General features: G+C 44.0%; 1 long non-coding RNA gene and 1 other non-coding gene across 3 annotated transcripts in view; one reads left to right on the forward strand and one right to left on the reverse strand.

Moving 5' to 3' along the window:
- Positions 1-7,597: 7,597 nt before the first annotated feature.
- The window catches only part of LOC134486426 (uncharacterized), a 68,865-nt gene continuing 51,560 nt past the window's right edge, over positions 7,598-24,902 (reverse strand). For both annotated transcript variants that reach the window (XR_010065341.1, XR_010065338.1), the window contains exon 3: positions 7,598-7,727. This is a non-coding gene — a long non-coding RNA (uncharacterized LOC134486426). The remainder of the gene's footprint in view (positions 7,728-24,902) is intronic.
- On the forward strand, positions 22,058-22,167 carry LOC120102099 (small nucleolar RNA U13). The gene has a single exon (XR_005503121.1). It is a non-coding gene; the product is annotated as a small nucleolar RNA U13 (small nucleolar RNA).

The following is a 24,902-nucleotide window of genomic DNA, read 5'->3' on the forward strand; positions in this document are numbered from 1 at the left end:
ATTTTAAAAAGCTTGAAGGTACATGAGGGTGCAGTGGTGCAAGAGACTGAGGCAGGAGCATCACCAGGAGCTTGAGGGCAGCCTGTACTTTCCTGAAAGTTCCAGGCAAGCCTTGGTTACAAGTGAGACCCTATCTCAAAGAAAGGGACTGGGGTGGGGAGGGGGCAGGATAGAGGGGCCTTCCGGCAGTGACATAGGACCTGCTGCATATGGAAGGCCCCTAACTGACACTCCTCCAACACTCCCTGGACTTGAGCTACAGGCCGAAGAGTTGTCCACACTGTCCATTCTTTCCTCCTCCTCACCCTCCTCCTCTCCTCCTCTTCCTCTCCTCCTCCTCTCCTCCTCTTCCTCCTCCTCCTTCTCCTCCCCCATCCTCCCCTCCTCCTCCCCTTCCTCCTCCTCGTCGTCGTCGTCCTCCTCCTCCTCCTTCTCCTCCTCCTCCTCTTCCTCTCCTCCTCCTCTCCTCCTCTTCCTCCTCCTCCTTCTCCTCCTCCCCTCCTCCCCTCCTCCTCCTCTCCCTTCTCCTCTTCCTCCTCTTCCTCCTCCTCCTCCTCCCATGAGTCAGGAAAGATTCCATCTTGCTTTCCCTCTCCACCGGGATGAACTACAAGGTTTGCTCAATTTCTTTTGTGTTCTGGAATCATTTTACTTCTATTCCTTTCTACTGACTCACCCTGTATCCCTTAGGCAATAAAGGTCAGAAGGTCGCCTGAGTGACAGTCAAACCCGACTCCCTCAATGGAAAAGCCCTGTGGTTAATGCACAGGGTACATGTGATTTGCAGGGCATCTTACGCCCAGATACCCAGATGCCTCTGGTTTCTTCCGCCGTCATCTTCCTGCAGTTCAGTCGCGCATTTTGTAGAGGAAGAAGATCCTCGTGAGCCCGGCAGTACATAGCACTGCTGCAAAACTTATTTTTATTACTAGGTGTCTCTGCAGTGACTCAGAAGACATGTAAGAAATAAATGAGAACACAGGAAAGGCAGATGATTCCTGTTATGCAACTTGAGGAAGGCTGTACCCACTTCTTCCACACGGTGGCGCAAGCTCCCTAAAAACTGGTCTCAAAGCAGAAAAGGAACCGTTCTCACTAATCCTGAATGGAAAAAAGTCCCTGTCCACAACCCACTTCTGACCCGGGAATCAGAACTCACTGGTTCAGTCTGAAAACCCTGCCGCACCATAAGGTGGAATGGGTGAAATCCTGAACCAGAGTTCAAAGCCTATGAGAAATCAGGTAGCTTGCAGATCCTGCCAGAAATGCAAAGTAAGGCTCGCCTTTGGGTTCTTGCTAGTGCAATGAGTGGAAGGGAGCAAAACAAGTGATTGCCGGGTATGGCTGCATTGAAGAAACAGGCTTCAATGTGGGTACCTTCCAAGGCTAGGGCTCAAGACTCCCTGGCTGTGGCGACTCTGAGGGGACATAAAGCTCTTCTTTAAATGTTTACAAAGCTTAGAGGAATGTCATTAAGAGTGTTAAATTAGAGTCTGGAGAGATGGCTCAGTGGAGAGGAGGCTTACTGCTGGGTAAGGTGAGGACCCAGTTTAGTACTCAACACCTATATATAGTAGTTCACAAAAGTCTATAACTCCATTTCCTCTTGTGACCTCTATAGGTTCCTGCATACACAAAGAGCACTTATACTCACACTGGCTAATACAAGGCACATAAATTACACACACACACACACACACACACACACACACACACACACACTCACACACGCGCACTTTAAGACAAAATAATGCTAAAGTGAGACCGGAGGGGGTGTAGACAGTTCAGTCCTGCTCTGCTTTTCTCAAGCACGAGTACAGGAGTATGTCCCCTGAATCTCCATTCAGAAGCTGGGTGTGTTGACGCTGTTGGGTACTTGGTACTTGTGATCCCAGCTCTAGGGACGCAGAAACAGTAGGACCCCTGAGCCAATTGGCAGGCAATTGGTTCTACTTAGTATCTTCTATTGTTGCTTGAGCACCAAATTTCCTTTGTGTGTATGTGTGTGCATGTGTACATGTGGAGGTCAGAGAACACTGCCAGGGGTTGACTCTGTTACTCTTCATTGCTGAGGTAAAGCACCATATCCAAAGGTCATTTCTAGAAGGGAGAGTTTATTTGGGCTTATGGTTCCGGGAGAGAGTCCTTGGTGGCAGAAGAGGCATGGCAGCAGGTGGCAGCAGGAAGTTGGTAGGACACATTTCCATCCACATGTACATCCTACTGATAATACTTCTCCCATTAAGACTAGACTTCCTAAAGGTTCCATAACTCCCCCAAACAGTACCACCAACTGGGGATTAAGTACTCAAATATTTGAGCCTATAGGGGCTGTTCTTCTAATCGCCATAAATGTCTTTCCTCAGGAGCTGTTATCAATAGTTTTGTTTTGTTTTGTTTTTGTTTTGGGGTGTTTTTTGTTTTTTTGGTTTGTTTTTTTTTGTTTGTTTGTTTTTTGTTTTTTTTAAGACAAGGTCCCTTCCTGACCTGGGATTCACCAATATCTCACTCTAGCTGAGAAGAAAAGTGAGTGCCACAAGCAGTTCCTTTTGGATTGAGCAGAAAACCAGCTTACACACACACATACATCCATACAAACTCACAGACACATACATACATGCAAATACACACTCATATACATGCATGCACACACACAGGCACAGGCATGTGTACACACGTACTTACAAGATGGTCACAGACACAAGTTTAAAGTGCCAGCCTTGAAGCCAGGATATTATCATAAACCAAGGCACTGAAGAAGTTGGAATAGGTAAGAAAAAGACTAGAATTACGGTCTTGCCAAGACCCTGATTTAAGCCTCGTAATACTGATTTTGGACTTATACACTTCAAAACTGCAAAATACACTCTGTCATTCCCATCCATCAAGCTTAATGTTACAACTAGTTCATTGGAAACCAATATAATCTTAGCTATGTTATTCTTATATATTTGTATTGAGTGTCTATTACTGTAGCGCACAACATAGACACAAATAGTATCTGGGTCTGGAATTTAGACTGCTTTTCCTGTGTGACTTTTCCTGGGGACAAACAAACTACTGTCCAGCCTAGATAAGGCACAGACAGATCAAAACAAACAAAAAACAAAAACCACACCAGGATTCCAGCCAAGTGTAGCTCCATGAGCCAATGAGTTGGTTGGTGTTACATGTGGAAGTAGGGGTGAGTGTGTCCTTACATGAACAGGGATGACTTAAGTCAGCCATTTCACCAAAATGCCCACTCCGGCATGAGTGACCACTCACAAAAGTGACATCCCCATAGCTCCCAAAGAGCTTGGCAGCTGTGTAGGTGGGAAGGTCTCCCCTCTCTAGCTCATGTTACCGCTTACGTAACCTTGGGGAGGGGCCTTGTGGATCTTGAAAGTTTGGAGAGCTTCCGGAAGCATCTAAATTTCTCCCTGAATCCGGAAAGTTTTGTATACTTCCCTCAGGAATTGAATGTTCTCTTTAGAGGATACGGCCACACAACATGGGCGTGGTTTATCTGGGAACCTTCACCTCAAACAAAGTGTAAGGCTGCAATCCTGCCAGCTGGGGGGCTGTATTCTCATTCTGAGGCTGGGCGGAGAAAGAACTGCCAATTAGCCGTTGGACTGAGGGCCTCTGACTATCAGTGGATAGAGGCGGATCCGATCTCAGTTCTTCATATCCCATGCATCTGCATAGAACTCTTTGTATGGAAGCTGTCAGAGGTGGATGTATGAGGCTACAGTTGACTGCTTTGTGACTTCATCCAGAACTTTCCAAATTCTCCTCCCTTTTTTCTTTTTCATGGTGTATGAGTGTAGAAATGGTGGAGTACGTAATTAATGCTACATCACTCAAAGATTCTGAAAAAAAGGGAACTTGTCAATTATGGAAAAACCTGTCTCATGAAACTAGGAGGCAATGATGTATCAGTTATTAAAAAAGCAAAGAAATTCATGCTGACAGGAACCAGATATAGATCTCTCCTGAGAGACACAGTCAGAGCATGTCAAATACAGAGGTGAATGCCAGCAGCAAACCACTGGACCAAGAACAGGACCCCTGTTGGAGGAATTAGAGAAAGGTCTGAAGGAGCTGAAGGGGCTTGCTACCCCATAAGAACAACAATGCCAACCAACCAGAGCTTCCAGGGACTAAACCACTACCCAAAGACTATACATGGACTGACCCTGGACTCCAACTGAAGTAGTGAATAGCCTTGTTGGGGGACCAATGGAAGGGGAAGCCCTTGGTCCTGCCAAGGTTGAACACCCAGTGTAGGGGATTGTTGGGCGGGTGATTGGCGGGGGGGGATGGGGAGGAGAACACCCATATAGAAGGGGAGAGGGTGGGGTTAGGGGGCTGATGGACAGGAATCCGGGGAAGGGAATAGCATTTGAAATGTAAATAAGAAATACCCAATTTAATAAAAATTAAAGGAAAAAAAGCAAAACCCCAACACACTGGCAGAGCAATCTGCCTACAAGGAACAGTCATGGGAACTGTCACTCATCACTAGTTGTAATACAGAATGGTTCTGCCAGGTCATATGTCTTACTTAGGATTTCTATTGCTGTGACAAAACACCATGACCAAAAACAACTTGGGAGAGAAAGGGGTTTATTTGTCTCACACTTATTGTGCTGGCTAGACTTTTATCAAGTTGACACAAGCCAGAGTCATTTTGTAAGAGGGAGTGTCAGTCAAGGAAAGTGCCCCCCCAGACTGTCTTGTGCATAAGACTGTGGTACTTTTTTTAGGGGGGTGGACACAGCTTACTGTGGGTGATGCCACCTCTAGGTAGGTGGTCCTGGGTGCTGCAAGAAAGCAGGCTGAGCAAGCTATGAAAAGCAAGCCAGTAAGCAGCACCCCTCCATGGCCTCTGCACCAGGTTCTGCTATCAGGTTTCTGCCCCGTTCGATACTGACTTCCTTCAGTGATAGTTTGTGATGTGGATTTGTAAGCTGAACAAAGTCTTTCCTCCCTCAGGTAGGTTACCATAGCAACAGAAACCCTGACACAGTCCATCCGTAGGCTTTCAAAGTTTGATCACTGAACAGCAATGCAAGTGATCACTGTAAATGCAAATGCTGGAAGAGTGCATCCTCCTTTAACATCAGGGAGCTCTGGAAAGGACGCTTCAGAAGGCAAAGAAGCTGGAGAAAGTGAAGGAACATCTCTAGCTTCTGCCGGGGTCCTCTGCTAGCCATGAGGTTGGAGTCAGAAGATCCCAAGAACATCATCCCATCTATCCTTGGTTTCAGGTGAATGGACCCCATACCCAGATCCCAGCACTGTGCTTGACATTTATATGGTCTTTCCCTGGTCACCCTTGGACTGTACTCCTTCTGTAGAACAAGGGGTTTGCGGGAACCTGCCATCTGGTTCCCATACCTCCCATCTAGAACAGTCTAGGTACTCAGGACCTCAGAATCCCCTGCTCTGCCATGTCAGGCTCAGCTCAGGACCTGCTTGGACTGTTTTCCAGGACAGCATCTCCAAATGAGGCCTGAGTCAAGAGGATCCTCTGCCCCAGACTTCAGTGGCAGACCACAGCCGCCATCAACTAAGAAACAAAGCTCAGAAGTAAGGGTAGAGATTCCTCAGGAGAATTGTTGGTGCTCAGTAAAACCGAAACTGGGAACAGAGAGGCTGACCTGAGGCTGGAGGATTCCATTTGCCTGTAACACCAGGCCCCACAAATGTAAGGAGCAAGAGTCTCTAGAAAAAGGTCCCGGTATTGCCCAAGCTGACCTCACTCCCCACCACATGCTGGCCCAGCTGCCTGGAATGAGCATCACTGAAACAAGGCATCTGCTGCCAGAACGCGCCAGGGCACAAACAACAGACGCCGCCCTGCCTAAGACACTGCCCGGCAAATGCCCGTGTTAGCCTGAAGCCATTGGCTAGCAGGCATTCTGTCAGCACCTTGTGGCCATCTACTCCAGGACAGCTGCCACTGACCACCACTCCCTCAACACTGAGCGAGAAACAAGTCTCCCAGGGCCTGTCCACTTGTCATCTTCCAATTATTGATCAACCTACGCACCCTTCCCAGATTCCTCTGCAACTCCCTGTTCATTGCAAACGGTTCGAGGTGTCAGTTTTCCTGCACACCCCCTTCACTTCCTAGATTCTACCTCCTACTCATAGGCTGCTCGCTGCCTTACCTTACCACACACATAACCGGAAGGGGACACAAGTCATTCTTTTTTTCTGTCAGGAGCTATCACGAAACACTGCCTTCTCTCCTCAGGCCGCCGTCCAGAGCACCAGCACTCCTTGTACCCTCCTTGCTGCATGCTAAGTATTCATTATAGATATTTGCCCTTGTTCACCCTTCTTCACCGACTGACTTTCTTCTCTAGCTCTGTTCTCTTGTGAGACTCTACATGATCCCAATAGCCATTGTGATGTCTTACCACACACCTTGACTTCTGCCTTCTCGTCAGCAACCTGCTTCTATCCCTAATCCAGAATTTCCTACAGTCACTCTATTCCTTTCTTACATTGTGATTGGCCATCCTGAAGCTGCACCAACCCAAGTGTGCGTCTCAACTCCTCGAATTTCCAAACTCGTAATCTCTCATGGCCCCAAGTCTGTTGGCCCAACTTGCCATCACACCCCCATCCCCATTAGCAGACTGAATGAAATACTTGACAGCGTTATTTTCTTGTTTCTTCAGAAACTTAAAAATTTTAGAAAGGATATTCTTTATAATTTGGCCTTGGCTACCACTTGTTATGCAGGCTGATACACACATCTTGCTTTCAGGCTTTGCTGTCCGTCTTGCCCTTCTTGGCCTGCATAACGCAACCTTGAAAATAGTTTGGCTTTTTAATTGGATTTTTTTCATTTTTAAAGTAATCATAGAGTTGAATATAGTTATCAGAAATAATAGAGGTAAATAGAATATATCTTTTACCAGGGTTTCCTCAAAGGGTAGCTTTTGTCCCTATTGTCACAGTAACAGCTTAGTGCTGGTATCTGCACACTTCATCATGAAGCACACTGCAGGATAATACAGAACAGGCAGAAACAGAACAAGACACCACAGCGACATAGTCAAATCTTAGAACAGTTATGTCACTATGGTGATTCCGCCTCTGCAGCGTTCTTAAGCCCAGAAACCACTAGTCTTCTTTACATTTCAAGAAATGCTACAGGGACTGGAGCCATAGCTCAGCAGTGAAGAGCACGGATGCTCTTCTCAGGAACCTCGATGCAATTCACGGCACCCACAGAGGAGCTTACAGCTGTCTACAGCCACCACCCCAAGGGATCCAGTGCTCTCTTCTGCTCTCTGCAGGCACTGTACATGGTACACGCGCATACATTCTTACACACAAAGTAATTGTTTTAAAGAATGTTATATAAGCTGGTGAGATGGCTCACTGAGTTACGAGCCAGCAGTGTGCTGACAGAGAACCCAGGTTCAGCACCTATATCAGCCCCCAATTGCCTCTAACTTGAGCTCCAGGGACCCCTAAACCCCTCTGACCAACTTGGTACCTGGTTACACGCACACACATATAATATACACACATATACAATAACAAATAATATTTAAATTACCTTTTAAAAATGTTATATAAATAATACAGGTTTGTAACATTTGAGTGAGTTTTTCTTTTTTATTTAGTGGGTGCCTTTGCAGGGTCTTCTAAGTTGTTACATCAAGAGTTCATTCTTTTGTTGCCAAATAATATTCCATAGACATAATCTCTGGGATATTCTGTGGGAATAAAGTTACAACAAAACACTATGTAAAAGTTTTTGTGTGAATATAAGCTTTCATGCCTTCAGATTCATATCCAGGTATGCAAAAGGGAGCCTCATTCGAATTGGCAAAACTAGACAGAAGCTTACTCCGTGTCCTTTGGGATGTAGGCAGGGAAGAGAGAGTTCTTTGACCCTCTATAGTGTTTGGCCAAAGTTAAGTAGTGTTGATTAAATGCTTTTTACCTTGTTAGAATACCCATTTCCAGCTGGGGCAAGCTGACTAGTTCTATCCTTCAGTATCTTGCTAAGTTTCTTCAAAATATATCATCCTGGAGTTGTGTTGCACTCTCTCCTCTGTCTCTCTGTCTCTGTATCTGTGTGTGTGTGTGTGTGTCTGTGTCTGTGTGTGTCTGCGTCTGTGTGTGTGCGTGTAGCTTCTAATTGTACTTAACAGAAGGCTGTGGAGAAATAAAACTATTCCATTGCCTTAGCAACAATCTAATGTTTAAAATATATGTGTCGTTTTTCTATCAGAAAAAATAAAATATATTTTTCAAAGACTTAGCTCAATTGTAAGTTCATCCTTAGAGCTCTTCCTAGTCTCCAGGTTAGAATCCCTTCTTATCTGTGTCCTCAGACTCATCTATGCCTCATGACAGAATTGCCATACTGTTTTGCAGGGCTCACTAAATTGTCCATCTGCACTAAACTGCCTACTTGGTGACGGTAAGGACGGCACTTCATTTGATCCTGAATCTTTAGAGCCTACAGTAATGTTGGGCATACGATTAACACTCCATAAATGCATTTGGAAAAGTGTACGTGCATGCTTACCTAGTTAAAATCTTCACGAGCATGCTGGTAACTTTCACAAGAAGGTTCCTGTTCTGTTTATTATTAGAGACCATATAGCCAGGCTTGTTAACCTCTGGAAATGAAGTTTCTCCCAAATATTCCTTCAGCAAAATAATCATGTCTTAGGTAACCTCCTATGAGCCTGAACTTGTACCCACCAGAAGATACATCCATCCCACTAAGATGATTTGAGGACACATCCTAGCTTTTGACATGTCCTGCCATCCTGCACAATCCTCTCTAACCATCTTAACCTAACTCCACAGCATGCAGGTATAGCCTTTGATATAGCCTGCCTTGTGTTCTTTCTTTCTGGGCATGCCATGGCTGTCAGGAGTTCCACATCTATACATTCCAAGCAAATAGGAGCCATATTTTATCCTTAATAGATGTCATAATGTCTCGCAGATACTAGATCTTCAGTAAACATTTTTCTTTTGAAGAAACTTTAAATGAAGAGTGTTTGGGAAGGACATTACTAAGTCATGAATTAAGATGCTTGACTTAGGGCTGGAGAGATGGCTCAGCAGTTAAGAGCCCTGTCTGCTCTTCCGGGGGAGCTGCGTTGATTTCCAAGCCCCACTTAGTAACTAACAACCATCCAAACTGCAGTCCCAAGGAATCTGACACCCTCTTCAGGCCTCTGTGTATGTGGTATACACAAATACATTTAAACAAAAAACTCATATACATAAGCTAAAAATGTTTTTTGATAAAAAGATGGTTGACTTCTTCCAGATCCACTCCTTACCTGGTACTCTGACCAACTCAGTATTGTTCCTTACTTTCTCCATTGGCAAACTGGGAACAGAACCCTTACAAACACATATTTGAGTTTTGTGGTGATAATGAGTTGTGTGTATTTAATATAATTTTTGCTTATGCATTTATCAGAAGCAGCTCAAATTATTAGGCTTCTAGCAGCAGGCTAGTCAAGTGATTTCAAGAGCTCAGAAGCAAGTCACTAGCTGCCGACTTAATTCAGCCTGTGTAAGGCTCATCTGTTGGAAGCTACCCTCTGAGTTATGCCTGTCCAGGGACCTGGGTTAATGATGGTGTTACAATCAGTAATTTAAGAAAATACCTGTACAGACTCGGTTCATTCACAGATTAATTTCTCCATGAAATATCTTAAATATAAGTACTTTGAAAAAAAGGATAACACAAGTTCTGTTTGTGGAGTCATTTTCTGAAGAAAAAGAAACACAGTCAAGGTCATTGAAGCTACTTGGAAAACATCCTTCAGATTGGAAGAGTTGAGTATTAAGAATCAAGGAGGGTGGGGCAGTGAAGTGACTCAGTGGATGGAGACATTTGCTGCTAGGCGCAAGGAAGCCATGTGGCAGAAAGAGAAAACTGCTGAAAACTGTCCTCTGACCTCCTCGATGCACGTGCTCTGGCATCTCATACACACAGGGGAGGAGAGAGAGGGAGGGGAGGGATAGATAGATAGATAGATAGATAGATAGATAGATAGATAGATAGATAGATGATAGGTAGGTAGGTAGGTAGATAGATAGATAGATAGATAGATAGATAGATAGATAGATAGATGTTAAAGGAGATATCTAGGAGATATTAAAGGATAATCTAGGAGACAGGGCTGTGGAAGCAACATAACTGGCACACTAGCACCCAAGTAGAAAAGGCAGGTAGAGTGTGGAGCTATAATAGTAGTGTGAAAGAGGCAGAGACAAGAGGATCCTTGGGATTTGCTGGCCAGTAAATCAAGCCAAACCAGGGTTCTTTTGGCCAAGTGGGTGACTAAATAACAACAACAATGACAACAATGTGATAATAATAATGTGGAGAAGATTTGAGAAAGACACAGACACCAATCCAACCTCTGACCACACATGTGCACACACACGGACATTAACACATGAATACCACAGAGAGAGGGATGAAAGGAGGGGGGAGAGAGAGACAGAGGGAGGGGAGAGGGAGGGAGAGAGAGAGGAAGAGAGGGAGAGGGAAAGAGAGAGAGAGAAAGAGGCTCTTAATTAAGAGTGTCAATACACAAGGAAGCATAACTCGGATGGGAACCAGCTCCAGGAAGCTGCTTACACTGCCTGGAAAGGATCTGTAGTTCACCTGGAATAGAACAGTGAGGCCTTTGTCCTAGAAAGCCTTCCTCCACAAGATCACAGAGCCAAGCTGGAGAGATGGCTCAGGGGTTAAGAGCAGTGGCTGCTCTTCCTGGAGACCCAGGTTCAGTTCCCAGCACCCACATGGTGAGTCACAGCCATCTGTAACTCCAGTTCCAGGAAGTCTGGAGCTGCCTTCTGGCCTCTGTGGACACAAGGCATACATGTGGTGCATAAACATGCCTGGAAGCAAAGCATCCATATGCATAAAATAAAAGTAAATGCATCTCTAAAAAAAATGGTTTTTAATCACAGAATGAACCACAAGAGGCTTCCTCAATGCACAAAACGGAAGTTCAAAAGCCCTTCCAGAATGAAGACTTAGCTCTGAGCTGTGCTCAATGGAACCAAGCCTGGAGCTTGTGACTCTAGAGAAATCTTGTCATAATTCAACAGAACCTAATTTTAGCAGCTTCCGTAGGAGGCAGGGAGGAAAGAGGGGCTGATGAGTCAGACTGGCTTGGGTATATAAAAGGACCAGTGGGAGGAGTGATGATCCAGGACAGAACGGGAAGAAGACCGAGGCAAATGCAAAGCTGTTCAGCTCTCTGTGTTAGACTTTAGCTCTTAAACCCCAGTGTCAATTAAGTGACCCCCAGAGCTTGTTATTATGTATACGAGATCTGCATTACAACACTGGAGTATACACATCATGCTTGCCTGCCGACAGACAGTTCACAATTTCATGGAGTGTAATCTATAAAATGGAACACATTATTAACTCTCTCTGAAGAGACACATTCCAGAACTGTATAAGGCATTAGTGTGCATTTGTAAATAATTTACACCAATGAAGAGGATGGACCTATTGTTTGGTTTGGTTTGTTCAGGTGGATTTGCTATCAAAGGATGTTTTTGGTAAATTAGTGACTTACCTTCACTCTCTTATAAAATCTCATAGGCGTCCCTCCCCACCCCCATCACCATCTGGGATGGGTAAGAGTTTGGCATGTTTATAACCCCTAGGAACTGCTTCTTTTCCTGCCTTCCAGCCCCTATGCCGAGCACGCCTCCCCTCAGGACCAGATGATGTGGAGCTAAATCCACTTCTACCCACTACTGTCGCCACTGCATTTCATTAACAGGCTCAAGGTGTCCCAACAGCTAAGACTTGGTGGGCACATCCCGTCTGTCTGCTCTTGGTCATTTCTGATCACTGTTAGAGCACATGTTGCAGGAGACTGTATCTACTACTGCTGAATGAATCACCCTTAAATTCTATTATCTTCTTGTCCTAAAGAGTTCTTGGATTCTATTCTCATTAATCCCAGTCTGAGCCACCATCAATTCAATTTTAACATCACAACCACTAACGTCTTCTCCCAGTCTCCAGACATGCTGCTCTCTGAAATTATTCTCCAGTTTGCAGCCATAATAATCATTCCTGGCAACCCATCCTCTTTCTCAGCCCCATAGTACCTTCCTCTTGCTCCCCAAATAAAACCTAAACACCCTAAGAAGAAAGGTTCATTTTGGTGGGAACAACATCACCACACTGACTTTCTGCTGACTCTATCTACCCACAACCCTCTCCCTCCTACAGTCAGGACACATTGAAATGAATCTCTACGAAATCAGTTTCTTTTTCATTGTACTGATGCCTGGAAAATAGTCTTGTTGGCTCTGCATCCTTCACATCCAGTTGAGATGGCCCCTTTGCAAGGAATCCTTTCCTGGTTGACTGAAATGAGTCACGTGCCTTTCTAGCTGTGCATGTATAAACCCATACCTGGCTCTAATGTATTAGTCACTTTGCTTATCATTGCTGTATCAATAGTAGTAACTCAACAAGAGTTGACTTGGGTTCACGGTTTCAGAGGGATATGGTTGGGAAGGAATGACCAAGCAGCCCTTGTGCATGTCAGCAGGAACTGTGGCTGCTACTTGACATGGCAGCTAATAAGGAACAGGGATGCAGACCATAACTGGAGACCAACAAAACCTTATAGGCCCTTCCCTAGGTGTCTACATGCACCAACAAGGTTCCATGTCCCAAAGGTTTTACAATCTCCCAAAAGAGTACTGCCAAATGAAAAGCAAGAACTCCAAGAGTGAGCCTGTGCAGGATGCTCCAGATAATGCTGATGTAAAGGTACCCACTTCCTTACCTCTCTGTGGCCTTTATTACACCAGCCACATCCAATGGCAGCACACATAAAAAGGCTATAGTAGAAGGTCTTCAGCTCGCTGTCGCCATGATAGCTGTAAATCTGAGAGCAGCTCTCTTTTAGGTTGTTTTTCTTCATTGGAAAGTGAATGAGTCTAGCAAAAGGATCCTTCAAACCCTTCTAGAGCAGGTAGTGCCCATTTGAAATCTTTCCAAAGGAAAGCTTTTTGATCAGCCATTCCTATGGTGTCGGTGCAGAACATTTAAATACACAAGACAGTTAAAGAAACAGACACACCTAGAAATGATCAGTTTTTATGATTTGTTCAAGAGATGTTCACCCAAAAGTCTCACGTGTTGAAGGCTTGATCTCCAGCTGACGGCACTGTTAAGAGGAAGTGGGGTTATAAACACTCACGCCTATTCAGTCAGGATGCACTATTAAAAATAGGGAGCTCTTTGGAAGGGTACGTATCTGAGAGCGTGCTTTTGAAAATCATAGCTTGTCTCTCCTTATCCCTTGGCTGTCATAAGGTTAGCAGCCTTTCCCCTCCCTATTCTTGTACCATCTACTTCAGCCTGCTCTGCCACACCCTTCTGCTATGATGTTCACCTCACTATAAGTCCAGAAAGAATAGACTCAGCTAAGAACTGAAGCCACACAGCAAGATAAGTCATTCCCACTTTAAACTTTTTCTCTTTGGTATCTGTCACAGTGAAAAGAATCTGACTGACACAAGAAAATGGTGCCAAGAAATGAAACTGTTGTGATTATGTCTGGTCAGGTTTGAAATGAAATGAGGGACATTGGGACTTGGACTAGAGGCCATTTTATTAAACTGGTAGCAAATTTTATTTACATCACTTCAAGTCTTGCTATTTTGCAGGAAGCCAAATTAAAAGATTATGAACTATTAAGATTATGAAGATTTCAAGCTATGTTGTTGTCCAGGATGTGGCATGGTGATGCTGACCGCCTTTGTCCAGATTAATGGCAAAACATGGGACCAAGAGCAGAAGGATTTTTGAAAACATATAGCAAGAGCAAGATGCAAACCAAGAACAAATAAAACATAGTTCCCAATGAGATTAATTGTACTAAAAATAAGTCACCCACTTTTCATAAGGCAATAGGAAAAACACTCTTAGGACATTTCAGCAATTGACTAAACCTTACTCATCACAGGATCAAAGATATAACCATTCGAAAGACTCTTCTTTAAGAAGTCAGCACTAGGATATCCTGTTTTCCCAGAACTCATTTCTCAGCCATCCCAATACCAGAGGCAACCATGTTCAGAGTAGTCCCAGCTACTACTTGAGTTCCTGAAAGAACTGACGCCCCCATGTGATTCTAGTTTGGCATGAAGTGCCAGGATTAACATTTACTTTGCTGGATTTGGTTCCAAGTTTAGTCCCATGCCTCTTTTCTATGCCCCACTAATGTCTTTTAGAATGTGCTATTCTAGGTTGAATATGAGTAACTTCTGTTTTCACAGGAGCTTAGACCAAAGCCTCTCAGAGGAGATATTGAATACAACCTTTGCCTTGAGCGTCATGGATTTCGCACTTGATCTTTCGAGCTGAAACTGTTAAGGCCATGAAGAGTCTTAGGGCTAGACTAACTGTAATTTGCATTAGGAGATTGACATGAGGCCTTGGGGACCCAGGAGTAGAATGCTACATTAGGTGCTTTATCTGCTCCTTTAATAAAATATTCTCACAAAACCAATCTAAAGGAGAGAAGGTTCATTCTGGCTTGTAGTTTGAAGATACAGTATTTATCTATTCTAGCAAGGTAATCATGACAGCCAAAACGTTGATCTCACCCCATCCACAATCAGGAAGCCTAGCTTTCTTGCTTTTCTTTAATTCTGTCTGAGCTCCAGCCCATAGAATGGTGCTGCCCACAGTTCACCTCACTGAACCTAATCTAGATAATCCCTCAAAGGCTTGAGCAGAGGCAAACTCACGGGTGTGCTGGAAGCTTGTTCTGGGTGATTCTAGGTATCATCAAGTTAATAATACATATTAGCCATCACAAATGTTATGATTTTAATATGAATGTCCACCAAAAAAGGCTTGTGTTAAAGGCTTAGTCTCCAGCTAGAGACACCATCAAAGTGCTTGGGTCGTAAAGGTTCTAATTTCGTGAATGGACCAAGTTATTGGTGGATATATAGTTGAATAGACACTTAGACTGCAGGGCTTAGTTGGAAAAAGTAACTGGGTGTCTTTGAAGGGTAGTTCTTGCTCTGGGTCCCTTCCTGTCTTTCTGCCCCTTGGCCCATGAAGATAACAGCGTTTTTCTGCTGCACCTGTCCACGCATAGTGAGCTGCTTCACCACAGGCCTACAAATGATGGAGCCAGCTATTGGTGTGGCCTGAAATTTCAGAAACCATGAGCCAAGAGAAGTCTTTTCTCCCTTTAAAATACTTCAATACTTCACTTGGGTGTTTGTCACAGTGCCTGAAAGTAGATGGACAGATATAGACAGACAGACAGACAGACAGACAGACAGACAGATACATACATACATACATACATACATACATACATACATAGGTAGATGATAGATTGATAGAAGATACATACATACATACATACATAAGTAGATGATAGATTGATAGAAGATACATACATACATACATACATACATACATACATAGTGACAGGTAGATGATAGATTGATAGAAGATAGATAGATAGATAGATAGATAGATAGATAGATAGATAGATAGATAGATAGATAGATAGAGTTTATAGTATGAGAAAATTCTTCTCAAAATTTCTCAAACTTTTTTCCTCGTTTCATGCTCATGCTTCAAAAGACATTGTATCTCCTCCAAGTGCCTTTGCCCTTGATACTGGGTCACTTAGCAGAACTGATTTCTCACCACTCTGGATAGAAAAGATTAAGATACCTGCAGGTTCAGTGTCTGGTTGGGATTTGGTCTCGGCCTCCACAATGACTGTTGCTCTGTTTACCAGAGGGACAAATATTGGCTCTTCACACAGCAGAAGGAGTAGAAGGGCAGAGGGAGCCCAGCTAGGTCACTCCAGCCCATTTATGAGGTCACTAATCCTACTCATTAGAACTCCATCCTCATGACTTAATCTCCAAATCCCCACTTCCTAATACTATCACATAGTAATTAAGTTTCAATACATGGATTCAAGGGGACACATTCAGATCACAGCTCTAGATTATACTGTTTAATATGGAACACAATAGTCTCAAAAATAAGTACTTACTCTCACTCAGCTTAGTGAGCAGGATGTGACTTGGGATATGGGAAGGGTCCCCACACACAAGCTATTCAGTGAGTACCAAGGAAGACCAGGATCACCCTACCTCACTGCTTTAGGAATCTGTTTGTTTCCCTTTTAATTTAGAAGGATAAATACGCTTTGAAATGTCAAGATGAAACACTGAGTCACTTCCAAAGCCTCTTTCCAGGCTCTGCCCCCCTAGATACCCCCAAGGCGCTTTTCTTAGACTTCTCCTCACCCCCCCCACCCACTTCCCTAACTGAATCCACTTACTCCCGCTGTTGACGGATAATCGATAGGGCACGGGTTCCAAATGTTTATATCAAGTTCTAATTTCCTAAGACTAATATGTCTATGGAATGTACTGTAGAACTGTCAGGATGTCCTATGGATTCATAACATTAAGATCTGTCAAAGGGACTGGAGTCTATGTTCTAAAGGGTCTGCCCAAGCCTCACCTAGTGCCAACTGGAGCCTTCCAGTTTTCCTGTCTAGGTGATTCCTCTGAGAGAAAGCTGAACCACTTTTCATATACCCCAAGGTATGAAAGTAGCTGTGTTGGACTGTAGATCTTCCTATAGGTTACAATCCAAAGCATATGTTGGGAATAGAGGTAGACAGGGAGGGGTGTATAGGCCCAAGTATTTTCATGTAATTCTGGCATGAAACTCAGGGAAAGCCAAGAATATACATTTGAATATATTCAGGTACATGGGAGACTACGGCATTTTATTTAACTATGTAGTAGCTTGACTAGTGACTTTCAAATATTTAGGCATAAGGAAAAGGGCTTCTACTGATACCCTTCAACCAAGTTTTTAAAAATGTAAAGCAGAGAGCATAGGAACCAGACTCCCCACATCCCAAGTCAAACCAGCCTTTGTGTCTTCACCTGTCTTAGCTTGGTATTCCTAAAATGTATAGACAGAAACATGAAGTAACACACAGTTAGTCTGCATGAGAGATTATCTCAGAGAAACAGAGTACAGATGAGAAAGAGGCAGGCAAGAAGGAAGAACAGAATGGCAATGAAGAGGTGCTGTGGGGTACCTGGTTCTGCCAGAACGGCTGAAGGATCAGAATCCATTGGACCACCCAGAGTATGGAAACAGGCGCATCTAGCCTTCATCTCCATTCTCCATTGATGGATGGCTGCACTGATAATTCTTGAACCTAGCACACCCAAAGGCAGAAAGTGAAGACCAGGACAGTCAGAGTCAGCATGAAGTGAACAGGTGTCCTATAAATGGATGATCTGCTCCAGCCATGGCAAGAACCCGAGAAGCAGAACAAGAAGAGGTGACAAAGGTGTCAGATGCTCTAGGCTTCCCTTTCTCCTTCCTAGCTAAAAATTCTGCAATTATCCTATTGCCTGTATTTGTTAGTAACCCACTAACGAGTGTGTCTGCTAAGGAAAGGATACTGGAGCCACTCTCACTTCTATCCCCTAGCCCATCAGTCACAAAACCTTCACAAAGTAACCTCTACAGTGTTGCTCAGCTGAAGCCCTTCCTCTGCACGCCCCTCCCTTTGACTTAGCTTAATCAATTGTGAGTCCCATTGAAGGAGTTGATTCCCGGCCAATACTATCGAAAGACTGCATGGTGATGTCTCCTGCAGGCAGCAGTAGCTGACTTGTATACAGCATTCCTCTAACCAATCTTTCCTATCTACAGTCTCATCCATGGACCATTTTACTTGTATTATTATCACTTAAGTCATCTTTTGTCTTAGGACATTTGTGCTTACTCCCTATTACTACAAAGTAAAGTCAAAATTATAGCATCTTTCCCTCCCTTTACACACACACACACACACACACACACACACACTCACTCCCTCCGGTCATACCCAACTCCTCATCACTCTGCAAACTCACCATATGCTTACGCACCTATGTGTTATTCATCAACCTACAAATCACCTCTGTGACGTCATCCTCTCATTCCTACAACATCAATAAATCCTGATCTAACCAAAATGCCACCTTCTCTGACTCCTCCAAAGATGATTCAGTGCTATCCCCAATGGAGCACTTGTATCATGGTATAATTATGTACTTGGATGACTCTTCCCATCTTTGGGAGTTCTTCCCGTCCAGGACTAATGTTTTATTCATCTTTGTATTCTTGGTAACCGGCCAGCGGTGAACACAAAACAAAGTGGCAGGATTGTCAGATGAATGCAAGAATGAAAAATGCTGAGTCAACCCAGAACAACTGGCACACATACTTCCTTACATCTGTCTCATTTAAGAGACACTTAAACCAAGACACTTACAAGGAGAATTCCGAAGACAAACACAGCTAAAAGGGTCTAATGCCCATGCGTGCTCTCCAGGTGAAAGGGGGTTGAAAATGAGCTAAGTTACTGGAGTTCCTTGTGAAAATACCAGAGGTGTTAATGTGGTATTTAGCACATGAACAACAAGTAATAGCACAGAATGAACTGGAAGAGACAGGCCTAATGCTATGAAAAATTGTCTGGTACGAGCTATATTTAGGAGGGAAGAAACCAGCAAAATGTTCAGAATCAATTGTATCTCAGTTTTATCCCCTTAATAGTATCTGCATTTTACAGTATTTCTTTAAAACCTTGTTTTACAGAACATCCTATAATTCATATCAGTAAATGTAAAACTAGCTAAGTTTCTGTGGGTGCTATAGTTTTTTATTAAGACACTATGTAGGGAAGTTAGGTGGGACTGCTTTCTACTCTCACCGAGGATGAGTTTGGTTCCCAGAACCTACATAGCAGCTATAACCACAGTTCCAGATTATCTGACACCCTCTTCTGGCCTCCAAAGGTACTAGAAGACCCATGGCGCGCGCGAGCGCACACACACACACACACACACACACACACACACACACATACACACACACACCTTTAAAAAAAAAGTGGAGCATTAATTACCCTAAGCTCACTTGTGGGTGTGAGTGTAAGGTTTATAGATGTGAATGTTATTTGTGAGTGTGAGGGCGTTTGTGGGTGTGAAGTGAGGGTGTTTGTGGGTGTAAGGTGAGGGTGTTCGTGGGTGTAAGGTAAAGATGTTTTGTGGGGTGTGAGGATATTTGTAGGTGTGAGTGTGTTTGTGGGTGTCAGGTGATGGGTTCTGGTAGGTGTGAGGTGAGAGCGTTTGTGGGTATGACGTGAGGGTGCTTGGAGGTGTGAGGTGAGGGTGCTTGTGACTGGAGGGTAAGGGTGTTTGCAGAGAGGATTAACTGATGGAAAGAAGCCCTACCCTGAGTGCGGGCAGCCGTGTTGCATAGCCTGGGTCCACAGCTGAATGAAAAGAAAAGCAGAAAGCAGAGCATTGACATCCCTTCTTTACATTCTGGTCTCTAGAAGTGTAAGTCTCCTCCGGCTACCACACATCTCCACGCTACCAAGCCTCTCCTGCCATGAGAGACTGTAGCCCCGAAAACCACAAGCCAGAATAAACCCTTCCTCCCTTAAGTCGCTTCTCATGAGGCAGGTAAACGGTCACAGGGATGAACGAGAAAGCTAACTGATACAAAAAGCATATGGGGAGTATTTGACATTACAAATGCAGAAACAAGGGCCAGCCAAGTGACACTGTCAACTCAAGACCAAGGACCAGGACACTGCAAAGTCCAGTCACTGAGCAAACAAACACCTGTCATCCAGACAATTCCTACCAGTAGTCAAGAGGCATAGCTACAGAGCAGTGTGTGAGGACTCCAGGGTTTCTACCAATAGAGCAGAGACCAATGCAGTAAACAAGCCAGACATCTTTACAACACCATGTTCCAGCTTCGCAGAGGTAGAAATCCCTCGCTAACCATTACATAACAATTAACAACAGGAAACGGAGGCCCTTTTTAACCTGTAAATCTCCTTGCAGTTCTGTTTGCTCTATGAGTGCTATCATGTTTCTTTTAAATAATGTGCAGAATAGATGCAGAGAGAATCAGTGGAGCCCCCTTGTAGGAAGACTTTCCCTGGCCTTCACAATGCCCAGCTGCTCTTTGCTCGTGTCTTTTTTTGTAAAATCTTTGGATGGCATGCAAACCTAATACAATACCCTACCCATCTACCTCATCTGCTCCCTGTCACTGGACTGTGTCACTGGTGTGAATGTAGGAAGAAACATAGCTGACTCCAGTCTCTTTTGCCATGGCTGATAGAAATGTCAGTGGTAGGAGTTGGGGATTTAGCTCAGCGGTAGAGCGCTTGCCTAGCAATCTCGAGGTCCTGGGTTCGGTCCCCAGCTCCAAAAAAAAAAAAAAGAAATGTCAGTGGTGTCTCCGTCTTCCAGGACAAGATACCAGACACCCATTTCTCATCAGTCCCAAATTGTTTTCTTCCCTTAACTAGGAAACTTTCAAGTCTTCTGAGATAAGCCTGGTGAGTTAGTTGACACACGGATCTTAGTGCCCGCCGACTCATAATCACAACATTTGAAATTAAAGTCAGACCGCAGAGGAAGCAAAGAGGTCTCCACGTGTGTGTGTGTGTGTGTGTGTGTGTGTGTGTGTGTGTGTGTGTGTGTGTATTGAGGACAATGTCCAGCTCTTCCTCCCCACTGAAGTCAGTCAAGAATGCGGGGGAATGAGACAGAAAGGCATGCGAAAGGCTGCGGAGAGATACAATGCACCAGGTGGCCCCCTCTGTTCAGTGGCAGGTAGGAGATACGACAGGGCTTCACAGAACAAGAGATATAAGTTCAAATGTCTGAATGTAAGGGCCATTAAATATAGAAAGGGATGACTAAGAAAGACAGAATGACCCTAGGCACATTCCCAAAATAGAAGTGGTATTCAGCAGGCTGGGACTACCTGGCTAAAGAAACACCATGGGAAACATCTAGTGTAAGCTATTGTCTGCAAGGCGGGTCAGACAAATTGGACCTATTTCACAAGCTCTGTCTGAGTACAGCCTCAACTTCTGGCACATCCTCTCACTGCTCCAGTCCCCAGGACACAGATGCACTTGTCATTCTGTGACCATTTTTTTTTAAACTCTGATTACTTAGGGATGCTTCCTGGAACAGGATGTCTAGAGAAGCATTAAGTAAGCAGAGTAGAACTCGCCTCTTCTCTTTTCCATTCTAAAAACTATGCCCTGGAGACACGGAGTACTCAAGAGCTAACAACCCCATACCTGAACTGTTACACGGTCTATCCTTATGGAGACTGCATTGATAAACAGGTTATCTGCCTGAACAAGGGAACTCGATAGCTGCCCACATTACGTAATGGACCTAAATCCCAGATATCTGGATTAGTGCTCTAATACTACATAACAGATTGCCACAAACTGAGGCTCACAAATCACCTCATATTCATTATGTCTGTTTTCATGGGCAGGCTTAGTGGAGGCTCCTTCAGGGCTCACAGCCAAGGCATCATCTGGTCTGTCCTCTCATCAAAGGCTCCACTAGGGAAGATCTACTTTCCAACTTCACTCCCACTGTTGACAGAAATTCATTTTCTTACAGTTGTTTGGCTGTAGCTCTCCTCAGATCAGCTGCCTGCAGCTTTGGCACATGGGGTTCTCTCTTCCAATGCTAACCAGGCTTTATGATACTCAGACTCCAAGATCAGTGGCGATGGGGTGCATTTGAGATGGTATGGCCATATGCCACATGAGTTTTTCTAAAATAACCGCATACATCATAAAAGAAGAGGATCTAGTCTGCTAAAATGTAATCTTAGGAAATGTCCCCATTACCAAGGAATTACCAAGGTAACATTTCATTTACATTTTATATACTACCCATTAGAAGAAAGTCAGAGGTTCACATGCTGGCAAGCCCAGCATTCCAAGTTCTTCAAGGTACAACTGGCTTGCAGCATCCACCTCTTGTCCTGTGCTATCAAGAAGCTCAAGCAAGCTCCAACAAAGACAAAGAGACAGTGAGTGAGGAGTGCACGAGAGCAGTAGCTTTGCTGTTAGAGCCTGCTATACCTGTTCCCACAAAAGTAGAGAGGAAGATCCCTATTCAGCACATAGACATGATGACTGGGTAGTCACACCACAGGCTATGGTGTGATGTGTACTTCCCACAACCTCCTTACAATGTCAACACATTACCCTTCTGGCATGAAAGGAAAAGTAGAAAAGATGTTCCCCCAGTAGGCAGCAGGAAAGGCTAGGCAGAGAGAGAATCCAAGTCTGATTGGCCATGTACCATGTCTGTCAGAGGTTCCTGTCTCCTTTTTTTATAATCCAGAGGAAATTTTTTTTGACCAACTATTTTGTAATGCAAAGCTTTCAGTAGCTCTACAAAGACTTGTAGAGGGAGAGAGGGAGAGAAATCCTTCTTTGTCCCATTTCTTAAGCATTGGGGTAACATTGTTATGCACTCCGTGAAGGCTGTCAGTTGTTAATTCTGTACCACAGAGCACTGAGTACCACCTGGACTTTGGTATTATTTTTCTTAAGGATCATCACCTGCCTCAGTATTCTGTAAACACTCCTCCTCCCTCCTTTTGATTGGCGTAATAAACATCTTATGGCCAAGAGCTGAAGCTGGAAGGGAGGGTGTCAGAGATAGGTACTCTGGGAGAAGAATTAAGCAGCAGGATTCACCAAGTGACACAGAGGAGGCCAGAGTATGAGAGAACACCAGGCCATGTGGTGGGACATAGGCCAGAAATAGTCAGGTTAATTTGTGTGAGCAATCTGACAGTCTGCCCAGCTACAGTTCCTAAGCTTTTATAAATAATGTCCCCAGGTCATTATTCGGCAGCTGGCAGGTCCAGGAAAGTCCAGCAATACTTAAGTGTAAATAATTTTTTTAAAGAGGTGAAATCAAGCTCGGTCAGATGGTCCAGTAGGCAAATGTGCTTACAGATCAAACTTGACACTTGTGTGTATCCTTCAGTTCACACAGTGGAGGGAGAGAACCAACTCCAAAAAGTTAGCATCTGACCCTTCTGCACAGGGGAGTTGCACCTTACATGCTTTCTCAGTCTCTCTCTCTCTCTCTCTCTCTCTCTCTCTCTCTCTCTCACACACACACACACACACACACACACACACACACACACACCTTAAAATAAAATAAAAAAAATAATTAATTTTTAAAAAGAGGTGAAATCATCAACTCATTTATTATTAGTACTTCCAGAAGATATTGGGATGTTGAATTATGGAAGTCGTTGGCTGTGCTAGGTGCCATCTTAACATTTCAAAGGTGAGATATTCCTTTTATATCCTATGATTCCAATCATACTAAACGGCAATTTGGGGCCATAGAAGTACATTTGATGCTTTAAATTGAATATTTTCACTTAGTCTTTGAGATTTTCATACAGTATATTTCGTCACATTCTTTTCCCTTTACCTCCCTACCCATTCAACTTCATGTTGTTTTATCTTTTGAAATTTTTTCTTAAAAATGAATGAATGAGTGAATGAAAGAAACTCACAAAAAAGTTATGGAGTTTGTTAGATTTGTGTTGGCCAACTACTTCTGAGCAAAGGGTCAGCCACAGATGCTTTTGCCCTCTACCAGCATTTATTATTTGTAAATAGTTTCTTAGCTGTGTAGGACTTTATGCCTACTTCCCTTCTGTTGTGCTGGGGTTTTGATGGGCTTGAGCTTGGACAGTTTGTGTGTGTGCTGTCACAGCTTCTGAGAGTTCATATGTGCATCTGATCTATTGTCTCTTCACAATGCTCTTTCTTTTAAGTCTTGCACCACCTCTGACTCTGACAGTCACCTGCCTCCTTTTCCACAGATTTTCCATGGGCACATGACCCATTCAGCCCTGGGTTCTTGGCCTTATTAACAATATCAGGCATGAGTTCTATCTCCATGAGTAAGCCTAAAATCCAACAGGAAAGTAGACAGCAAGAGGTGGATGGTTACTCCCATGTTATATGCACCAATGGGCATATCCCGCAGAAGTGTTATTATTATAGTTTGCAGTGTTCGTAGATAGGTGAGATGCATGATTACAACAAAGACATCATCATTCAAGCAAAAAGACCAGAGTGGGGGGAAAATTTACCAATTGTACATCTGACAGAAGGTACTTAAAATATAAAAATAACCCCACAAGCCAGGCAGTGGTAGCACACACCTTTAATCCTAGTACTGGGGGGGGGGGGGGGGGGGCGGGTAGAGGCAGGTGGATCTCTGTGAATTGAGGCCAGCCTTGTCTACAAAGAGAGTTCCAGGACAGCCAGGGCTACACAAAGAAACCCTATCTCAAAAATGCAATAATAATAAATAATAAATAATAATAATAATAACCTCCAAAAAACTGAACATAAATTTTAAAAGCCAATTAAGAATGAATACAGGGGGCTGGTGAGACGGCTCCGCCATTAAGAGCACTGACTGCTCTTCCAGGGGTCCTGAGTTCCAGAGATTCTGAGTTCAATGCCCAGCAACTTCTCGGTGGCCCACAACCATCTGTAATGGGATCTAATGCCCTCTCTGGCACACAGGTATACATGCAGATAGAGCACTCATATATTAAATAAATCTTTGTTTAAAAAAGGAATGAAGTACAGAACTGTAGCGGTTTGAATGAAAATGGCCCCCATAGGCCCATAAGGAGTAGCGCTGTGAGGAGGTACGGCCTTCTTGGAATAGGTGTGGCTCCTTAGAGGAAGTATACCACTGGGTAGGCTTTGAGGTCTCAGATGCTCAAGCCAGTCCAGTGTCTCACATTTGTTCTGCTGCTTACAGATCTGGTTGTAGAACCCTCAGCCACCTCCGTAGCACCATGTCTGCCTGTGCGCTGCTGTGCTTCCTGCCATGACAACGATGGGCTAAAACTCTGAACTCTTTTTTTTTTTTTTTGTTCTTTTTTTTCGGAGCTG

This window comes from Rattus norvegicus, chromosome 3, assembly GCF_036323735.1.
Source record: "Rattus norvegicus strain BN/NHsdMcwi chromosome 3, GRCr8, whole genome shotgun sequence".
Classification (NCBI taxonomy): Eukaryota; Metazoa; Chordata; class Mammalia; order Rodentia; family Muridae; genus Rattus; species Rattus norvegicus.